The following is a 21,052-nucleotide window of genomic DNA, read 5'->3' on the forward strand; positions in this document are numbered from 1 at the left end:
ATAGGGTCCCCTCTCAGCTCTCAGGCCACCAGGGGCTAGACCCTCTGCTCTCTGCCCACGTACCCTCACCTACTTACTTGTTTGGAATTGAGCACCTGTGTGTGCCAGGCTTTTCACATGCATTATTTCAAACAGCGGTTAAGACTAGAGACATTCATCTTAAACCAACCAGACCCACAAAGTAACTCTACCACTCCTCTGGGCAAATTCAGGAAAGTGATTGAATGTCTTTGTGCCTCACTTTCCTCTTCTTTTATATGAGATCAATGATAGCCTGGTGGTTGTGAGGCTCAAATGAGGGTAAGATAACTGTCAATCACTCTGAGCACTTCCTGGCTTATACTGTGTGTGTTTACATGTTAGTTGCTCAGTCGTATCCAACTCTTTGTGACCCCATGGACTGTAGCCCACCAGGCTCCTCTGTCCATGGGATTCTCCAGGCAAGAATACTGGAGTGGGTTGCCATTCCCTTCTCCAGAGGATCTTCCCAACTCAGGGCTCGAACCTTGGTCTCCTCATTGCAGGCAGATTCTTTACCATCTGAGCTGCCAGGGAATGATATATAACGTTAGCTCTGATGACCAACCAACTAGCAAATACTCTCTGAGCATTAGTTTATATCTTCAGCACTGTGAAAGTGAAAGTCACTCAGTCGTGTCCGACTCTTTGTAACCCCATGAACTATACAGTCCATGGAATTCTCCAGGCCAGAATACTGGAGTGGGTAGTCTTTCCTTTCTCCAGGGGATCTTCCCAACCCAGGAATCAAACCCAGGTCTCCCGCATTGCAGGTGGATCCTTTACCAGCTGAGCCACAAGGGAAGCCCAAGAATACTGGAGTGGGTAGCATATCCTGTCTCCAGCAGATCTTCCTGACCCAGGAATCGAACCAGGGTCTTTTGCATTGCAGGCGGATTCTTTTCCAACTGAGCTTTTTGAATAATTTCATTCATTCATTCAATTAACCAATATTAGAAGTATCTATTATATGCTAGATACCGTACAGGGTATTTCCTCTGCCTTATCTCATAGGTTCATTTTCAAAGCACTTATTAAGTTTGTGCTCTGTGCCAGGGGTTTACACAGCACAGCGCGTAATTTCACTGATGTCCCTGTATTTGCTCCCTAAGTCTGCCCCAGCATAGCACCATGGACTGGGCAGCTTAAACAACAGAAAACCATTGCTTCACAGAGTGTGATCAGGGTGTCCATGGTGTTGGTTCCTTCAGAGGGCTTCGAGGAAAAGTTGGCTCTAGGCCTCTCCCCCAGCATCTGGTGGTTCGCTGGCAATCCTGGCATCACTTGGGCTGGGGACATGTCACCCTGATCTCTGCCTTCATTCCCACATGCCTCCTCCCTGAGTGCATCTCTGTGTCCAAGTGTGTCTTTTTCTAAGAACACTGGTCTTTGGGGATTAGAGTCCATCCTAATGACATCCTAATGAATTGATACTTTTGAACTGTGGTATTGGAAAAGACTCTTGAGAGCCTCTTGGGCTGCAAGGAGATCAAACCTGTCAATCCTAAAGGAAATCAACACTGAGTATTCATTGGAAGGACTGATGCTGAAGCTGAAACTCCAATACTCTGGCCATCTGATGGGAAGAGCGAACTCATTGGAAAGGACCCTGATGCTGGGAAAGATCGAAGGCAGGAAGAGAAGAGGACTACAGAGGATGAGATAGTTGGATGGCATCGCCGACTCAATGGACATGAGTTTGAGCAAGCTTCAGGAGTTGGTGATGGACAGGGAAGCGTGGCATGCTGCAATCCATGGGGTTGAAGAGAGTTGGACACAACTGAGTGACTTAACTGAACTAATGACATCATCTTACCTTCATTACTTCTATAAAGACCCTATATCCAAAGAAGGTCACATGTTGAGGTGCTGGGGCTTAGGACTTCAGTGTTTCTTTCTGGGGGAGATACAATTCAACCCACAAAACTCCCTGACAATAATTTTCTTTGCTAAGACTTCACATATACTCACACATTCAACAGACATTTGCTCTGGCGGGAACCACACCAATATTATCTCATGCATCTTCTCTTTGAGCCAGTGTTTCTTTCTTCACTGTTCCAGACTCCATTCCAGGCACTTCACAGACAGCAACCCAACCTCCTTATTGTGATGCCATTAACAGTCAAGGTGTTTGTGCCTGAGGACAGGTCGACCTCAAAGCCCACAGTTCGCCCGTGGTGACTGCTACCTTCCAAGTTAAGGAAACTTTGCTTCTCCTGTGGCCCAAATCAAGGGAAACTCACCTTCCCTTGTCCTTGGTGTCCAAAAATGCAGTTAATATGCATCCAAAAGATGCTTCCTATACTCCAGAGCAGTTGAACAAATAAAAAAAAAAACCCTCCACTCTCCAAGAATGGACAACAATCCCATTCGTTGTTTGGCAGAGCTAAAAATACCCTCATGTAGCCAAGCTGATGGGGCCTTGGTGCTACGGCCCTGTTTCCAACACACAAAAGGACTGGGGAGCTGCTAGCGCTGGCGGGGGCTTCGTTAGGAGAAAGGCAGAGGAGAAAAGAATAGAAAAGTTCACCCTTAATGAGAAATGACCTCCATAACTCCCTGGGTCTCCCTGGAGTTTCCTTTGTAGAATATTACATCTCTCCATATCTAATTCCAACCCATCTGTCTTATCACACTGTGGAAATATTAATACAGATAGTTTTGTTTAGGCCTTTTATTTATTTTACTGTATATAGAATGATTTTTGGTTCATTTTCCCTCTGTATGGTCTCTCCTCTTGTTTTGTATGGTCTTTGGTATTTATTTTAAGGTATTTCATATTTCATCGCATAAGGCTGACACACCCTTGGCCCTTTGCAACCCACAGACGCGCCCACAGGGGCCTGGGCATGGCCTTCTCTGCCCACTAAGACTTGTGGCTGCAGCCAGGACTGGCCAGTAGCTTCCCATGTCACAATTCATCCTGACCTGACCCAGAGTCTCCATCCAAAGCTCTGGTTCCCCAGGAGTGGCCCACAGTTCATTTCACTCCCCATCTCTTTTCCACTTTGTGGGAACCCCTGTTTCTGGCCAGCAGCAACTTAAGGCTGGGAGTATTCATTTGGTTTCATGCAGCCTTTGGCTCTGTTGTGTTCTTCTCTCTAAGCTTGACTTTGATGTCAGTCTTCCTTTTGTGCCGCTAGGAAATCTGCATAGACCTTTACACATTCTGGGATTTGAATCCGGGTCCTCCTTTCACTAGCTCTGTACCTTGAGCAAGTGAATTAATTAGCTTTCCTGAGCACAGTTTCCTCAACCACAATATGAGGCTGGTGCATCACTTACTACAGTCAATGGGAAGATGTGATCTAAAGATCAGAAACGAGAGATTCAGTTACTACCACGTAATGAGAGTTTCTATTAAAACTACCCTTTATCTAGTCTGGACTCCAATTTTAATTTAAAGAAAAGTCACGGCCTTCCCTGATTTGGTGTAACAACTGCAAGAGGGGTGGATTTTAGTGTTATAGCTCCCACCCATTTCACAGAAAAGAGAACTAAGGCTCCTGAGATGGCTGGGAGCCAGGATCAGAAGGCACCCCGAGACATCCTCCGGCACCTTATACAGAGGGCAGAATGCAGAGGACAGTGGCCGGGATAGAACGGGGGTTGCCCAACGTCAAAGGCAGGGTAGGCACCTAACTCCCTAGGTCTTCATTGCCCCACAGACTGTGAGCTGCTGGTTAGACGCTTAGTGATGGCACGTGTCTCAGTTCCTAGTCAAGGATCTTCTTCTGAAAATGCTAATGACAAGTTTGGGGTGAACACTGCTGGGAAAGTCTTCCACTTTCCTGAAATAATCCAAATAAAGCTTTCTTGAGCACCTCTGCCCCTCTGCCCCCATCACCCCACAGCAGCCGTGGGGCCCTGGGGCCTGGTCTGGGGACGCGCCTCCTGCTCTGACCTCTGCGCTCCATCCCTCCATCTGCCTGTGGCCCTTCTCAGGGTATCTCCGCGGCAGGCTCCCGCACCTCCTCCAGGTCTTTGCTCAAAGGTTACAGCCTCAGGCTGATCTTCCCTAATGGCCTTAATAAAATAAAATGACTTCCAATTTTATAATAAATACATAAGTATTCATTATAAATAAGAAATTATTCATTATTTCTACTGAGAACCAAGTCTCTAGATATTCTGTATAATATTATGTTATAAAATTATGTGTTATAATGCTGTGTAATCACTTGCAAATAAGACATTTACGAAGTCCACTTTGGAAGCCACTTTTCATTTAACTCTCCCATTATATTTAAATCCCATGTAGAAAAGCACTGTTGCACTGTGATTTGAAAGTAAAAGAGGGTTGAATATATTTCTTTCATTGATATTTTGTCATGATCAAATGACTAATGAAAGGGTCCATCTATAGGAAATAAATCAGATACTGAATGTCAAAGAGCCTGCTGATGTTTTGCTTCCACTGTAGACCGAATGGACAAGTCATTCTGATATTAAGCATTTTTAGTCTATGTTTGGGCTTCCCTGGTGGCTCAGCTGCAAACAATGTGTCTGCAAAATGGGAGATGCGAGAAATGCAGGTTTGATCCCTGGGTCGGGAAGATCCCCTGGAGGAGGAAATGGCACCCCACTTCAGTACTCTTGCCTGGAAAATTCCATGGACAGAGGAGCCTGGCGGGCTACAGTCCACGGGGTCACAAAGGGTTGGACATGACTGAGCAACTAAGCACACACTTATACACACACACACAGTCTGACATTACTTTAAGTTGTACTTAAAAGATATTTAGAACGGTGAACTCTAATGGTGAAATATATTGTACGTGTATAATTTGCAAAACATATACTTTTTGTTCAAGAAAAGTTAGCAGAATATTATTATCCTCCATAGCAGAAAGAAAGACTTATTGTTCAACTTATATGAAAACAAGCAAAATGTTCCTTCTGGTCTGCTCTGTAACATGAACATTTAACTTGACCAATCAGGAATGATGTAACATAAAAGAGGAAAGTTTCTTGAGTTGTTTCTTTGTGTTTGTGTTAATACAATGATATAACATATTGATAATTTTAAAAAAAATTTTAATTGCAGTCCCTTCCCACTTCTAGCACCTTCTATGCTATTCCTTCAAAAATGGTAAATACAGTTTATTCATTGTGTCAGGTATCTCTTTTCTCCCACTACAGTATAATTTCCTGAGGGTCTACATGCATATATATTTTGTTCATTGTTGTAGCCCCAGGACCTTAAACAATGCCCTACAGTTCGTAGTTGCTCAATAAATATTTATGAGTGAAAGGATGAAAGAATGAATGAAGGAGGGAGGGAGTGAAAGAAGGAATCTATGTTAAAATAGACCATCATTGTGCAATTTTTTCATAGGAAGCACAAATTAGGGAACAGCTGCTTGGAAAAGAAAAATCTGGAAAAATCAGAGCTGTGACCTTATTTTAGCTTTTCTCTGGTGTTAGGAGGACTGAGTAGAGAGACGGCATACCAGGTAGAGTGAAGGGCAAAAAGTCTTGGTGTCACGAAATAAGATAACTTGCTGACAGTGGGAAGTTTCAAGTTGGTGCCAGAGAAGCATCTCCTAGTGTGTATTTATTATGGAGCATCAATCCTGTAAGATACCCCTTGGTGAAATGATATCTCGTTCTGTTCGGAGCAAGACGAGCTAGAGATTTGTAATTCACAGGAAGACCTGGGTTCAACTGTCACCTCAAGCCCCTCTTGGCTCGAGTGTGCTCTCTTTATTTCTGTTTCCTTGATAATAATCATGGGGTTGTTGTGAGAATTCAGTGGAAGAATGGATAGAAGGCACTCATCACAATGCCAAGTACTTAAGAAGTCTTGAAAGTTTGTGTCTAGCATGGTGGCCACAGCTGCCTATTTCAGAAGCTGTCTGGGCTGGAGTCCCCACTCCACTGCTGACTAGCCCAGTGAATATAGGCAGGTCCCCTAACTTCTATCCTCTGTTTTATCTGTAAGGTGGGGATAATGGAAGCATTGCCTCCCAGAGTTGTGAGGATTAAATAAGATCCTATAATAAAGCAGAGGGAACAGTGCCTGACATGCGGCAAGTGCTCTGTTAGTGTTCAGTCCAGTCCAGTCCAGTTGCTCAGTCATGTCCGAGGCCTTGTGACCCCATGCACTGCAGCACGCCAGGCCTCCCTGTCCATCACCAGCTCCCAGAGTCCACCCAGACTCATGTCCATCGAGTCGGTGATGCCATCCAACCATCTCATCCTCTGTCGTCCCCTTCTCCTCCCGCCTTCAATCTTTCTCAGCATCAGGGGCTTTCCCAATGAGTCAGTTCTTCGCATCAGGTGGCCAAAGTATTGGAGTTTCAGCTTCAGCAGCAGTCCTTCCAATGAATATTCAGGACTCATTTCCTTTAGGATGGACTGGTTGGATCTCCTTGCAGTCCAAGGGACTCTCAAGAGTCTTCTCCAACACCACAGTTCAAAAGAATCAGTTCTTTGGCACTCAACTTTTTATAGTCCAACTCTCACATCCATACAGCTACTGGAAAAACCATAGCTTTGACTAGATGGGCCTTTGTTGGCAAAGTAATGTCTCTGCTTTTTAATATGCTGCCTAGGTTGGTCATAGCTTTTCTTCCAAGGAGCAAGCATCTTTTAATTTCATGGCTTCAGTCACCAACTGCAGTGATTTTGGAGCCCAAAATCACTGTTAGTGTCAGCTATTTTTAAAACTAAGAGTCCTACTGTTTCCAGGGCAACCTTGCCAAGGATCCGCTGGAGCGCTTTTGTCTTATAAATTAGCATAACACAGGCTCTGAGAAGTTGCATAACAAATAAACCTGCTGAATCTCCTGTGATGTTAGAGAAGATTCTTGAGAGTCCCTTGGACTGCAAGGAGATCCAACCAATCAACCCTGAAGGAGATCAGTCCTGAATATTCATTGGAAGGACTGATGCTGAAGCTGAAACTCCAATACCTTGGCCACCTGATGCAAAGAACTGGCTCATTGGAAAAGCCCCGAATGCTGGGAAAGATTGAAGGCAGGAGGAGAAGGGGACAAGAGGATGAGATGGTTGGATGGCATCACTGACTCAATGGACATGAGTTTGAGTCAGCTGCAGGATTTGGTGATGGACAGGGAGGCCTGGCATGCTGCAGTCCATGGGGCTGCAAAGAGTCAGACACAACTGAGCAACTGAACTGAACTGAACTGAACTGAACCTCCTTCAGTAATTTTTCCAGATTAAATTCCCCATGGAATGCTCTGCCCTGCTTCTCACCCCTCACCATTAACCATCTAAAGGCCTGTTTTCTGGGGACACACTTTTGGGACTGTGGGTTGCACTCCTTGGGTATTTGGGACTTGGGTTGAGACTCAGATAGGACTGGCATCAGAGCTAGAAGATCAAGATACCGGCGTGGCCCTGGGGAGCTCAGGAAGGGAGGTAAAGAGGGAGGTGACTCTGTGAGATTCACATTTGAGGAGGCCCCCTCTGGGGTAGCCCTTGTGGATAGAGGGTAGGACCCAGACCTGTCTCAGAGAGACCAGTTACAAGCCTGTAGCAGTGGTGCAGCTGAAAGATGCAGCTTTAAACTGGGGGTGATAGCAGCAGGCTAAAGAGAAAAGGGAGCATATAAGAGATCCTTAGAGGCAGAATAGCCATGGGTACAGCCAAGGTTGTGGGAGGAATGGGGATGACGAAGACCATGTTCGGCATAATAACCAACCAATGGTTGTAGTTCTGCCTAACTGACAGTATGGTATAAATAACATAAGATTTCCACTTGGTGGGATCAGTGTTGAAGATCTACTTCCATTACTTCCTAGGCAGGTGACTGAACTTCTCTAGCTCTCAGAAAAATGGGGAAATAAGACCCCTCTGGCAGGGCTGTGAGGATTAAATGAAAGAACAGAATCTGCTAACCACTCTGGTAGGCATACAACAGGTACCCAGTGATCCGCAGCAAGGATAATTCATATTGTACCTAATTGTGAATTAGGCTTTAATGAAAGGTGCCCCCTTCCTTTGGGAGACCCAGACCATATGGTCTCGGCTCCAATTCACCACCCTGGCCTGGGGGCTTTTGTGCAGTGCACAATGAGCACACCTGTATAGTGCAGCCTGCCAATGATGGGCAGGTGTTATGACTGTGCTAACTATTATTCTTTTTACTCTGACTTGCCCGCTTTGTTTGGCTCAAGACTGTCCCAGGTTTGGAAGAAAGCATCTAGGTCCCTTCCTGATTTTCTCTCTGCTGGCTCTAGTTACCCTGCTTTTTGTGAGCTGCTTTCTCCACCTTCCTCTCCTACTTGCCATCCTCCTTTCCTAGTCCTCCTTTCTCACCATCCTAGAATCCTGGACACCCCTCCCTGTGCAGCTGGCTTGAAAACCACTGAGCGGAGTGACTGGATCAATGACCTCCCTCTGGCCTCAAGGGCTCAGCCCGGGTTCTGGAGCAGCCTCTGCTGAGATAACCTAGCGCTTTCATTGCCAACAGCAGTCAGAAGGAAGCAGATGATCATGGCCCATAAAGGGCAAGAATCCTCAGTAGAGAGCTGGGTTGGCTGCAGGGCCATCCAAGGCTATTTTTAGTGCCTGGCGAAAGAGGTGCCGGGAGAAATTGCCAAGTGGGAAGGCAGCCGGCCCAAGGGCAGGGCTCCGAGGGGCCTGCCTGCGATGTTCAACCCCAGCCTTTGTGGTCCCTCTTCCTCCATGGTGACGGCTCCAAGCGTAGCTAACGGTGGCCAGCCATCCCCCCACTGGAAACCAACGTGGGCCGGGAGGCACAACAGTTACCTGTTCACAGACGAAATGCTGGAGTTGGGTGTTAACTCACTGCCCACACTTAGTGGCAGGGGCTCAGCTCTCATATGGCTCTCACTTTTTTAAAAAATTGTATATATTCAATTATTTCTTTTTGGCTGTGCTGGGTCTTCACTGTTGCCTGGGTTTCTCTCTAGTTGTGGTGAGTGGGGGCATCTCTTCATTGCAGTGTGGATTCTCCTGTTGCAGAGCACGGACTCTAGGGCGCACAGGCTCAGTAGGCACAGCTCCCGGGCTCTAGAGCACCGGCAAACCATGGTGGTGTGCAGGCTTAGCTGCTCTGCGGCAGGTGGGATCTTCCCAGATCGGGGATGGAAACCATGTCTCCTGCATTGCAGTCCGGTTCCTTACCACCAAGCCCAGCAGGGAAGCCCCTGGCTCACTTGGTAAATGAGAAAACTGGGCCTCAGAGGTAAGAAATGACTTCCTTCAGGCCTTTCTGCCCTGAGAGCTCCCTGTGCTGTCTTTGTCAACTCTTGCTCAGAGCATTTTGTGGGCAGAGTGGTGGAGGGGTGCAGCCAGAGCCCCTGGATTTGCCTCCTAGTCTGACTGGTGTGTCACCTCGGACAGGGCCCCTACCCTCCCTGAGTCCCAGGCTGTCATCTGTGAAGTGTGGGGAGGAGCGTGCGCTGCAGGGTTGGTGGGGACTGAAGAAGGGACACAGGGAGGGTGCGGGCAGGTGTCCCTGGCCCGTCGGAAGTATCCACCACTGTGAGCTGTCAGTGTGAGACCTCTGTCGCCAGCCTGTCTGCCAGCACTGGACATGAATCCCAGCTAATTCCCGCACGGGCTCAGCAAGGCTTTTTAATGCCATTTTTCAGATGCAGAAACTGAGTCCCAGAGATGAACCGAATCCCTCAAGCTGGGAAGGGCAGGGGATTGGTCTAGAGCTCTGGGTTCTGCCTTCCTAGTTCCAAGATCCTTCTTCCATGTAGGCTGGAACTTCCTGCGTCCTGTGCCCCTTGGGAATTTGAGCAGAGTAGATGTCAAGAGCTCATGAAGTGTGTGTGTGTGTGTGTGTGTGTGTGTGTGTGTGATGTGTTCGAAAGGCTGGTGGGGAGGAAGAAGAAAAACACTATAACCTAGAGCTTTGGTTAGCAAAGATCAAACTTCCCTTCACTCCCTCCTGGCTTCCAGGGTGTCTCTGAGACAGATGTTGGGAGGGGGAGGCCCAGAGTCATTCTGAGTGATCCTCCCACCCCTTCCTTGCTCTGTGCACACCAAGGGCTGTGAACACCAGGGGCTCTCCCATCCTGACCAGGTTCTATCAGAACTGAGGTAGCATCCCCATGAGCTGGTACCACTTACTGCTACATCTCAGGAACCTCATCTGTAAAGTGGGGAGAGTAATAAAGCCCACCCTACTTAATGGTAACACCTGCCAAAGACTGTGAAGTGTTGAAAGGATGAGATAAAATCTATTTCAAGTGCTGACTATAGTGCCCAGAACATAGTAAGCCTACAGAAGAGAGTATTATTGAGAGATTGAGTCACCTTGGGTTGCCACAACAGAATACCATAGCCCAGGTGGCTCACAGCAACAGAAATTAATTCCTCATGTTTCTGGAGGCTGGGAAGTCCAAGATTAAGGTGCTGACAGGTTCAGTGTCTAGTAAGGTACTGTTTCTTGATTTGTAGATGGTCATCTTCTCACTGTGTCCTCAATGATGGGAGAAAGGGCTTCTTCAGGGTCTCCTTTATAAGGGCGCTAATCCCATTCATGAAGTCTCCACTCTCAAGACCTAATCACCTCCCCAAAGCCCTACTTCCACATCCCATCACACGGGGCTAGGATTTCAGTATATGAATCTGGAGGAGAGACATAAACATATGGTCCATTGCAGCTATCATATATATATTTTTAATTTATATATTATTATTTTCTACCAATGCTAAGACTCCTATGGGCTTTCCTTATGGCTTAGCTGGTAAAGAATCCACCTGCAATGCGGGAGACCCGGGTTCGATCACTGGGTTGGGAAGATCTCCTGGAGAAAGGAAAGGCTATCCATTCCAGTATTCTGGCCTAGAGAATTCCACGGACTGTATAGTCCATGGGGTCACAAAGAGTTGGACCCAACTGAGCAACTTTTACTTTCACTAAGACTCCTAAGACTCTAATTTTGTTCTCTGCTGTTTCACCAGGGTTTATTTCAGGACTTGATAAACATTTTTAAAATAAATAAATGGATAGAAGGATGGATGGATGAAAAATAAATAAATAATGAGGAGTGCCCTGCACACCAGAAGGACATTATGAATCATTCCTAGTGCTCAGTGGTTTGATTTGATCACTGTGTGTTTTCTTGTTTTCAGACAGAAGAAAGTACAGTCAGTTCCATTATAACACAACATATGTGTTCTGAAAATCACTGTGCTATCCAGAATCATGCATTTAAAAACCCCAGGCTTATGGTAGAAGTGGAGTTAAAGCCACAACATTCAAAATCACCAATGACACAGTTTAAAAAAAGAAAAAGATGGGAACTTAATTTTGGCAGAATAATTTTAAATGTATTAAATGGTTAAGTGCATAAATATCACAATAAACATTAGCTCTATACCTTGAAAAAGACCTGGAGTTTGCTTGTGGAAGCAAACACCAGAAGCTTGAGTTATTGTGAAGGAGAATTATCTGAAATTGGACAGAGATTTTGGAACCCAGATGTGCATGCCTGCGGCTCACACCCCAGGCAGGGAACTAAGCCAGCTGGCCGGTGTTTGATGAGTGTGTGTGCTTTGTGTCTTATGTGGCTCCGTTCAGCTGAGATTTGGGCATGTACTGTTTGGGCATTAGTGTTTTCCACTGGGGAAAGTAGGTACGCTTACATTGTTCCCTCCTGTAAATTGCATTAGAACCAATTCCTACTTTCAAAACAAGCATTTCAGCAGAACCAGCTGTAGGTTGTTTTGATGTTTGTATCTTGCTGCTTATTAGTCCTCTTCACGTTTCTGTTTCCTACAAAAGCTGAGCTAAATTATCGGCACCCTGTTCCTCCAATCATCCATGTGCTCACAAGTGCCTGTCAAGGACCTATTGTGTACAACCACTGGAAACACGGGAATATATGTCCAGATGGTCCCTAAGTTCACAGAGCATAGAGTCTAAGGACAGAAGCAAAAAATAAGCAAATAATTACACATACTTCAAATGACAAGGTCCACCCTTTGGCAGGGGCATTTCTAAGCTTAGTAATGTTGAGTTTTCCTCCATTTCACCCATCCTCACTGCAATAAATCACACTCAAGCTTACAGTGATGTCTGCTTTTCATGGTTCATATCAGGCTACCGGCCCCCAGCAGAACCAGAGTGGCAGGTTGGCACAAAAATCTCATGCTTCCTCACGAAGACTGGACCCATTCTCAGAACCGAGTAGAGCATGGGAGGACTAATGTGGAGGGTGGGTTGGTGTTGACTGAGTTTACGTTTTTCCTCCACTCCAAGGAAGGATGTTTATCCATCTGGGAACCATAGGCAATGCAATGACAGTTTACCTCTCTCCTTGTTTAAAATCCTTCAAGAGTTTTCCATTTTCTGTAGTCCACAATCCAAACCCAAACGGCCTGAGAGGCCTGGTAAGATCTGAATCCGCCTGGCTCTCCAACCTTCACTGATGCCCAGCCTCACTGGCCTTTCTTCTTCACCATATTGCCACTCTGGGCCTTTGCACCTCTTACTCCTTCTGCCTGGAATGCTCTTCCTTGGGGGAGCGGGGGGGGTCCATTCTCATTCTCTCCTCAGACACATTCCCCAGTTGTTATATAATCAAGATTTTTTTTTTCATAGCTTTAATCACAATCTGGATTTACGTTGAGTAGTAGTATCCTATTGCTGCTGTGACGTGAAGTCGCTCAGTCGTGTCTGACTCTTTGCGACCCCATGGACTGTAGCCTATCAGGCTCCTCCCTCCATGGGATTTTCCAGGGAAGAGTGCTGGAGTGGATTGCCATTTCCTTCTCCAGGGGATCTTCCGACCCAGGAATCAAACCCGGGTCTCCCGCACTGCAGGCAGACACTTTACTGTCTGAGCCACCAAAGCAACATAGATTTATTTTCTTAGAGCTCTGGAAGTCAGAAGTCTAAAAATGGGTCTGCAGGACTGCATTCCTTCTGGAGGTTCTGAGGGCAAATGTTTCCTTATATTTTCCAGCTTCTATAAGTTGCCTTATTTCTTGGCCTCCAGCTTCCATCTTTTAATCACATTAATCCAACCTCTGTTTTAGTCATCACATCTTCTCTGACTGTGGATCTACAACCTCCTTTTTCTAAGGACTCCTATTATTACATTGGATCTATCCACTTACCATCCACTTATTGGGTCCAGGTAAGCTGGCTTAAAGGATTCCCTGGTAGTCCAGATGGTAAAGAATCGCCTGCAGTGCAGGAGACCCAGGTTCAGTCCTTCGCTTGGGAAGATCCCCTGGAGATGGGAATGGCTACCCACTCTAGTACTTTTGCCTGGAGAATCCCATGGACAGAGGGGCCTGGTGGGCTACAGTCCATGGGATTGCAAAGAGTCAGACCTGACTGAGGAGCTTTCCCTTTCACTTTTTTCAAGCCAGCTTAATCCCTCAACTCAAAATCCTTAACTTAATCACATCTGTAAAGTCCTTTTTGTCACGTTAACATTCACAGGTTTGGGGGATTAGGATGTGGACATCTTTAAGAGGGGCATTATTCAGCCTACCACATTTTGTGTATTTATTTGATCACTTGTTTACTGTCTCTCTACTACATTGCTTGCCCCATGAGACAAAGACCTTCTTTGTCTTTTTGACTACTGATTCCCCAGAATCCAGCATAATTCCTGGTACATTGTTGTCATTCAGTCACTCACTCGTGTCCGACTCCTTGCAATACCATGATCTGCAGCATGCCAGGCTTCCCTGTCCTTCACCATCTGCCAGAGTTTGCTCAAACCCATGTCCACCGAGTCGGTGATGCCATCTAACCATCTCATCCTCTTGTCATCCCCTTCTCCTGATACATAAGTGCTCAGTAAAGATTTATAAAATAACAGGATTGCTGATAAAACTACAATCAATCTCAGTTTGTAAAATTACGGATAGAATACTCCATATTTTAGTTATAGGGTGCTAACTGCTGTTAAGTCACTTCAGTCGTGTCCGACTCTGTGTGACCCCATAGACGGCAGCCCACCAGGCTCCTCCGTCCCTGGGATTCTTCAGGAAAGAACACTGGGGTGGGTTGCCATTTCCTTCTCCAATGCAGGAAATCGAAAAGTGAAAGTGAAGTCGCTCAGTCGTGTCTGACCCTCAGCGACCCCATGGACTGCAGCCTTCCAGGCTACTCCGTCCATGGGATTTTCCAGGCAAGAGTACTGGAGTGGGTTGCCATTGCTAAACCTTACAACTAGCTAGCTGTGTGATTTTGGGCAAGTTGCCTCACCTCTCTGAGGCTCCATAGTCATATCTGTAAAATTGAATATATTTTTAAAAATACCTCAGAGATATTGTAGGCATTAAATAATATAATAACTAGGAAAAATACTTAGAAACTGTAAAGCATTAACAGTTATGATAATTACTGTTACACAGATTACAGATGAGCAAGGTAGGGTCTAATGGGGAAATCACAGACATAAATAAGTAACACAAGATATAGCTGTGCTTCAGTGGGGTTGTGTGCTGAGAGAGGTTGCATAGTATATCAGGGAAGGTTAATTCCAATTGGGAGGCTGGAGAAGATATAGTTATGGAGTGACCCATGGGGCAGCCAGGAATGGCAGAGAATAGGAAGGTATTAGATTGTTGCCAGGAACCAAATTTAAATAAACTCCCCAGAGCAGCAGAGTTAGAGAAGGGAGATGCTAGAGGACCCATTTGCAATGACCATCTGGCTTGTTAAAATTGATTAAAGGTAAAAAAGAGAAAGAGATCTGTGTCTGCAGCATTGAATTACTCCTCAGATGAGCAGGTCTGCGAATGGCCGGCTTCCCTGGCTACAGTCTCTAAACTATCCAAAGGCATGATTTCAATTTATACAGAGAATTCATTTTAAAACTCCACTAAAAGCAGGCTTCATTGAAAAATGTTCAACACTGCTCAATTACTTTATTAAATTCCCCTTTTTATGTGTTGTGAAGGGTCAAAAATCACTGCAGGCTACAAAAATAACACAGACTTTGTTTCATGTCCTAAGTGGGGAAGAGTGACAAGGGCGCGCGTTGTCACTATTGAAACCTTTTTAAAATTTCCAACGTTTTGTAATAAATTTAGAAGAAAACAATAAATAGGCTTTGGAGCGAGACAGCCCTGAACATGGGTGTCAGTTCCACGACCTCCTGGCTGTGTGACCTTGAGCAAGTCATTTACATTTCTCAGCTTCAGTTTTGTCTTCTGCAAAATAATGATAATCCTTACTATCTCACAGGTAGTTGTGAAAATGAGAAGTAGCACATTACCTGTTCGTGTCAAAGAAGATGCCATCTAGCAAGAAGTGGTTAAATGTTAGTTCCTTGATGTACACGAGATAAGAAAAATCACTCCTGAGAAGCAGATCCTGCTGGAATTTCAGGCATCCTTGCACCACAGTTAACTAGAGAAGCCACTTGCTTCTCTGAGCCTATTTCTTCTTCTAGAAAACACTCATTTTGTCCAATACTCCAGAATAGCCAAAAAATGTTCTCTTGAATTCCAGTCTCAACTAAAAGATGAATTGGGAGATTAGGATTGACATATCTCCAGTATTCTTGCCTGAAGAATCCCCTTGGACAGAGGAGCCTGGAGGGTTACAGTCCATGGGGTCACAAAGAGTCGGACACGACCAAGCAACTAAGCACACGCATATACACTACCATGTGTAAAGTAGATAGCTAGGAGGAACCAGCTATAAAGCACTGGAAGCTCAGCTCAGGGTTCTGTTGATGACCTAGAGGGGCGAGATGAAGGCGAGATCCAAGAGGGAGGGGATATATGTCCACATATAGCTGATTCACTTCATTGCACAGCAGAAATTAGCACAACATTGTTAAGTAATTATACTCCAATAAAAAAATAAAAGATATAACCACCCAGATACTTTGTTGCAGAGAATTCAGAAACCATGTCTGGGTTCATGGGGAAAGATTGATTAGTAATGTCTGCCCCAGGCAGGGCTCTGGGAGTGGCAGCACAGCTTTGCATTTGCTCTCTGGAGTTTCTGACCTTGGAAAACCGTGACACAGTTGCTTCACAACAGCCTCCCTCTCTAGCCTCCCTCTCTAAAAGCTACACTGCACACACACACATGCATACAGAGACACACACACTTACACACCACCACCCTCATCACCAACAGCTCTTCAAGCAAAATTAGTAAACGATACTTCTGTATTTTCAGGGATAGAGATCTCCTCTATCTCACCATTGTCCTGGTTTGTAGTACATGCTGGGTTGGTCAAAAATTTCATTTGGGTTTTTCATAAGATGCTATGGAAAAACCTGAGTAAACTTTCTTTTTTGGCCAAGCCAATATTGTTTTACATGCCTTGCTGTTCCATTAGGCCCTAAGCTCCTTGAGAGCAGAGGCCAAGTCTTTATCTTTTTAACCAAAGAGGAGGTAGCCAACTGTAATGGAAAGAGCATGACTTTGGGTCACTTCTGGCTCTATCGGACTTCCCTGGTGGCCCAGTGGTAAAGAATCCACCTTCTAGTGCAGGAGATGCAAGAGATGTGGGTTCAGTTCCTGTGTCAGGAAGATTCCCTGGAGGAGGAAATGGCAACCACTCCAGTATTCTTGCCTGAAAACTTCCATGGACAGAGGATCCTGGTGGGCTGCAGACCACGAGGTCACAAAGAATAGGATGTAACTGAGCAACTGAGCAGACACACTGACTCCACAACCCCAAGAGCCCTCAGGCCCCAGACAAGCCATTTGGTATTCTGGACCTTGGTTTCCTCATCTGTACAATGCAACGATAGCTCCCTGGAAAGTAGGTATGAGCCAAAGTGGGGTTGGGATTGAGAAACTAAGTGGAAGCTTATCCCCGGGTTCAGAGAGAGAACAGAGGCCTAGAGGGGAGCAAGCAGAGCTCCAGGGCAGATCCAGCCTAGGGCTGGGTGAGCTGTCCCCACCCCCGGCAAGAGGTGCAATGGTGAAGGGAGCCACACGCTGCTGAATGCACCCCTGCCTTTTTTCTGCACCCTCTTCTGAGCCCCTTTTCATCTTTCAAGAGTCACTATTCTGGTCCAGGTTCGAGGATGGAAGAGAGCACTCATTCAGGTTGGAACAAGGTTATGATGACACTTTAATAACAAAGCAGCTGCCAAGTCAAGCACAGGTGGGGAGACGGAGGATACCTCTGCCAAGATCTGCCCTTGCTCCTCCAAGAGGCACTTGGGGCCAGTGGTCTCAGCAGCCTGCACATATGGAGAAATCTGAGGGTCAGAGGGGCCACAGTTCCCCTAAAGGGGTGATTTATGGCCTCCCGGGGCTCTGGGACCTCCTAGAGGGTCAGTAAAGCAGGTCTCACCAAGACCTGCCACAAGGGGGAGCCCAAGAAACTGAGGCTGAGGATGGAGAGGAGAACTCAACAGAAGACTGGAGATGGAGGTGCACTGGGGTGCACCGGGTCACCCACAGAAACGCTGCTGTCTCAGGGACAGACAGGCGCCGGGCTTACAAGACACCGGGCAGCAGGAATGAAGCAGGCTATGGGGAGCAAGGGCAGGACTAATGGGGTGAGTCTCCTGCAGGCAGGACCTCATTTGTACAGGAAGGCCCGCCAGGCTTTAAGGATCAGGGTTGGACAGAAGCGGGAGGCTTGATAAAGGCCTCTTCAAACAGTGATACTGATTTCCCACAAGTACACCTTAAATCCATGCATGAGGGAGAGACAAGATTTCATTCCACTTAGAGCATATACTTTTTAATGCTGATGATTGTAAGATGAGCATTAGTGGGACATAAAAATTACGATCATGATAACAACAATAATAAAAAGCATTTAAATTTGTACAGCACTTTATACTTTATGAAATGTGTTCTCATTCATTAGCTCGTGGGAGCCCTCTAATAGCTCCCTGAGGAAGGCAGGATGACTGCCATTATCCCATTTTATGGGTGGGGAACGGGCTCAGAGAAGCACAGCGAATAGACAGAGACCACACAGCTGATGGGGGCCAGAGATCTTTTCCCCCAATCCACTGCTTTTCCCTCAGCCTTCAGAGAGAAGCATAAAAACATCCTCTGATTTCTATCTCACTCACTGTCTTGCAACGGTCCCCCAAGGACAATCTGGACAATCCGGGAGCCTCAGTGGACAGGCCACCAACCCCAGAACAGCTCATTCCTTCTGATGACTAAGGAATATTTGGCCCAGAAGACATGCAATACGTTGCAGGGCATGGTCTCCACTAGGATAGCTCAGAATCTAAGCAGAGCTAAATGCAGACGTTCCCAGAATTCTAGCTTCCCTCTGTAACCTTCTGGGAACCACAGTGGTGTCAGCTTCAAAGACAGCTGCACATTTTTGCCACTGGAGAACAAAGGTGCTAAAAGATGGCATCTCAAGTCTGGAAGGAGCCAGGCAGAGAGAGAAAAACACAGAGACATCCTGAGAGAGACAGACAGACAGGGAAGGGATGGGAGAAAACAGAGAGGGCAAAGGGGGAGGGAAAGGGAGCCAACAAAAGAGAGGAAGGAGAAAAGGCCAGTCTGAGAGCAAAGGGAGTAGAAGGGACTAGAGGAGGGACTTCCCTGGCAGTCCAGTGGTTAAGATTTCAGTCCGATGCAGGGGGTGCAGGTTCGATCCCTGGTCAGGGAGCCAATATCCCACATGCCTGGGGACCAAAAAAAAGAAAAAACCAAAACATAAAACAGAAGCAATATTGTAACAAATTCAATAAAATACTTTAAGAAATGGTCCTGGTCCAAAAGGAAAAAAAAAAAAAAAATGAGAAGGGAGTGGAGAAGGGCAGGGAAAGAAAGGCAGGAGCACCTGGCTTTGAAAGTAGCCAGAAGGAAAGCATTTAAGAGAACAGCTAAATACCTTATTCTCTGAGTCCCCCAATGTAAATTTTTCTTTTCCTCACAAGCTAATCAAGCTTAACCAACTCTAAGAGCTTGAAGGACTCGGCTTAACTGCAACAAAGAATGTGTCCACTAAAGCTGACCCCTTGTCCACTCGCCGTGTCAAAGCAGTGGAGGACAGGAGATTAACGAGGCTGTCCTCACCCAGGCAAGGCCGGCCAGCTCTGCACAAAAGCAGCCGAAGCACATGCTGGCGGTCAGCTGCGCCCGGCAGGGCAGGCAGCTGTGCCCCAACAAGGAAGAAGGAGTCCCAGTGCTCCCGCATTTCTGATTCTGCTGCTGCTGCTGCTGTTGCTGCTACTGCTGCTAAGTCGCTTCAGTGTCCGACTCTGTGCGACCCCATAGACGGCAGCCCACTAGGCTCCTCTGTCCCTCAGAGTCTCCAGGCAAGAACACTGGAGTGGGTTGCCATTTCCTTCTCCAACTTCTGACTCAGGACCCGGATAAAACCACTGCCAGCACCAACTCCATCTCTTCTGCCCTCTCAACAACCATGAGGAGCCGGCAGGGAGGGAGACGTTTACAGGCTGGACTCTCATTGGCTGAGAGGCTGGTGGGCGGGGCCGAAGCCTAAAGGGCAGCTCTCCTGGCGGCTGCGGAGCACAGTAGGGCTTCAGCCCTGCACAGCAGGGCTGCTCCTCCACCCACTGAGATAGTCTTAATTCTAAGACTTCTGAGTTTATACTCCACAAGGTCTGGGGCCTCAGCTGGGAAGGCTGAAAGGCTGGAAGCTTCTGGAAGCATCTTCAATCCCTGTCTGTGCGGTTAATGCTGGCCATCGACTGGGGCCTCATCTGGGGCCGCTGGCACCCTTAGAAGTGGCCTCTTCACGTCCCCAGACTTATTCATCCCATGGGGACTTCTTACGTGGTGACTCAGAGTCCCAAAGGCAAGTGGCAATGAGCAAGGTAGAAGACCTGGGGCAATTTATGGCCTCGCTTTGGCAGTCAGCCAGCATCCTAGCTACTGCATTCTGTTGACCCAAAACCCACCCACACTCAAGGAGAGGGAACCTAGACTCTGACTCTGGATGGAGTTGGGGTACTGGTGACCAGGTTCTAGAAGAGCATGTTGGATGAGAGATATTACTGTGGCCATCTTTGGTAAGTGCAGTCTGCCACGACTTTTGAAATACACGCCCCCCCAAATCATTGCAACAATTCTATCTGATAGCAGTATCCCCCATTTTAGGGATGAGGAACCTGATCTTGGAAATGTTATGTAATTTTTGCAGAATACCATAGCTAGCAATTAGTAAACAGGGATTTGACCCAAAAGGAATTCCAAAGCTCTTGCTCTTTATAACTACAGTTTACTGCTTTCCTAAGACAAAAATAAAAAGAACAGCTTACACACAGCCCTTACTATATGGCAGACACTTTCCTAAGCATTTTTTGTTCTTTACCTCATTGAAAAAATAATAATTGCTACTATTTGTTGAGATTACTATGTGCAAAGCATTTTGTATTAAGGACTGCGAATGTACTATCCCCAATTCTCAGAACAACGGCCTTCAGAGAAAAGTACTATGCCTATTTTATAAGAGGAAACGGAAGAGAGAGATGGTGAAGCTGGGGATCTACCCTGCATTATCTAAAACCAGAGCGATGTCTCTAACAAGAGAGATCAAGGAAAGTTATTTGGAAGAAATAAATCTGAATGGGACCTTGAATAGGATTTCACAGCATAAAGATGAGAGAGCTCTGCTTCACTTTCCCTCACCTTCCACCTTTACCCATTCAGAGCCTTAGCCTCAAAGATATATCACTTTAGAGAGGATTAAAACATACCAGAGTGTGCATGACTGCCTCATGCACATACCTTTATTAGTATCTGAAACTCAGAGGAAACAAAGAGTCTTATTTGCATAAAAGACATCCTCCCTCCTGGGAAAATGTTGAAGGACTTTGTGACCTCTAACAAGCTTCCAAAATTGCTGAGAGTTAAACCCCATCTCCCTTGCTCTTACCCAGAAAAGTAAGATTCCGTTACCTACGAGCCTTACTTTTCAAGAATAGAAATTACCAGACATATGTTAGGAGACAATCAGTAGTCCAAAAGGAAAGCCATTCACCTCCATACTGAGCCTTGGCCCTCAAATCTCATCTAGCCCAATTTCACATTTCAGCCAGCTTTTGTCAAGACAGCTTGCTATGTCACCTGGAACAAGTCATTTAATTTTTTTTAATTTATTTTTTTATTGAAGGATAATTGCTTTACAGAATTTTGTTG

The sequence above is a fragment of the Oryx dammah genome, unplaced genomic scaffold (genome assembly GCF_014754425.2).
Source record: "Oryx dammah isolate SB20612 unplaced genomic scaffold, SCBI_Odam_1.1 HiC_scaffold_15, whole genome shotgun sequence".
Taxonomy (NCBI): domain Eukaryota; kingdom Metazoa; phylum Chordata; class Mammalia; order Artiodactyla; family Bovidae; genus Oryx; species Oryx dammah.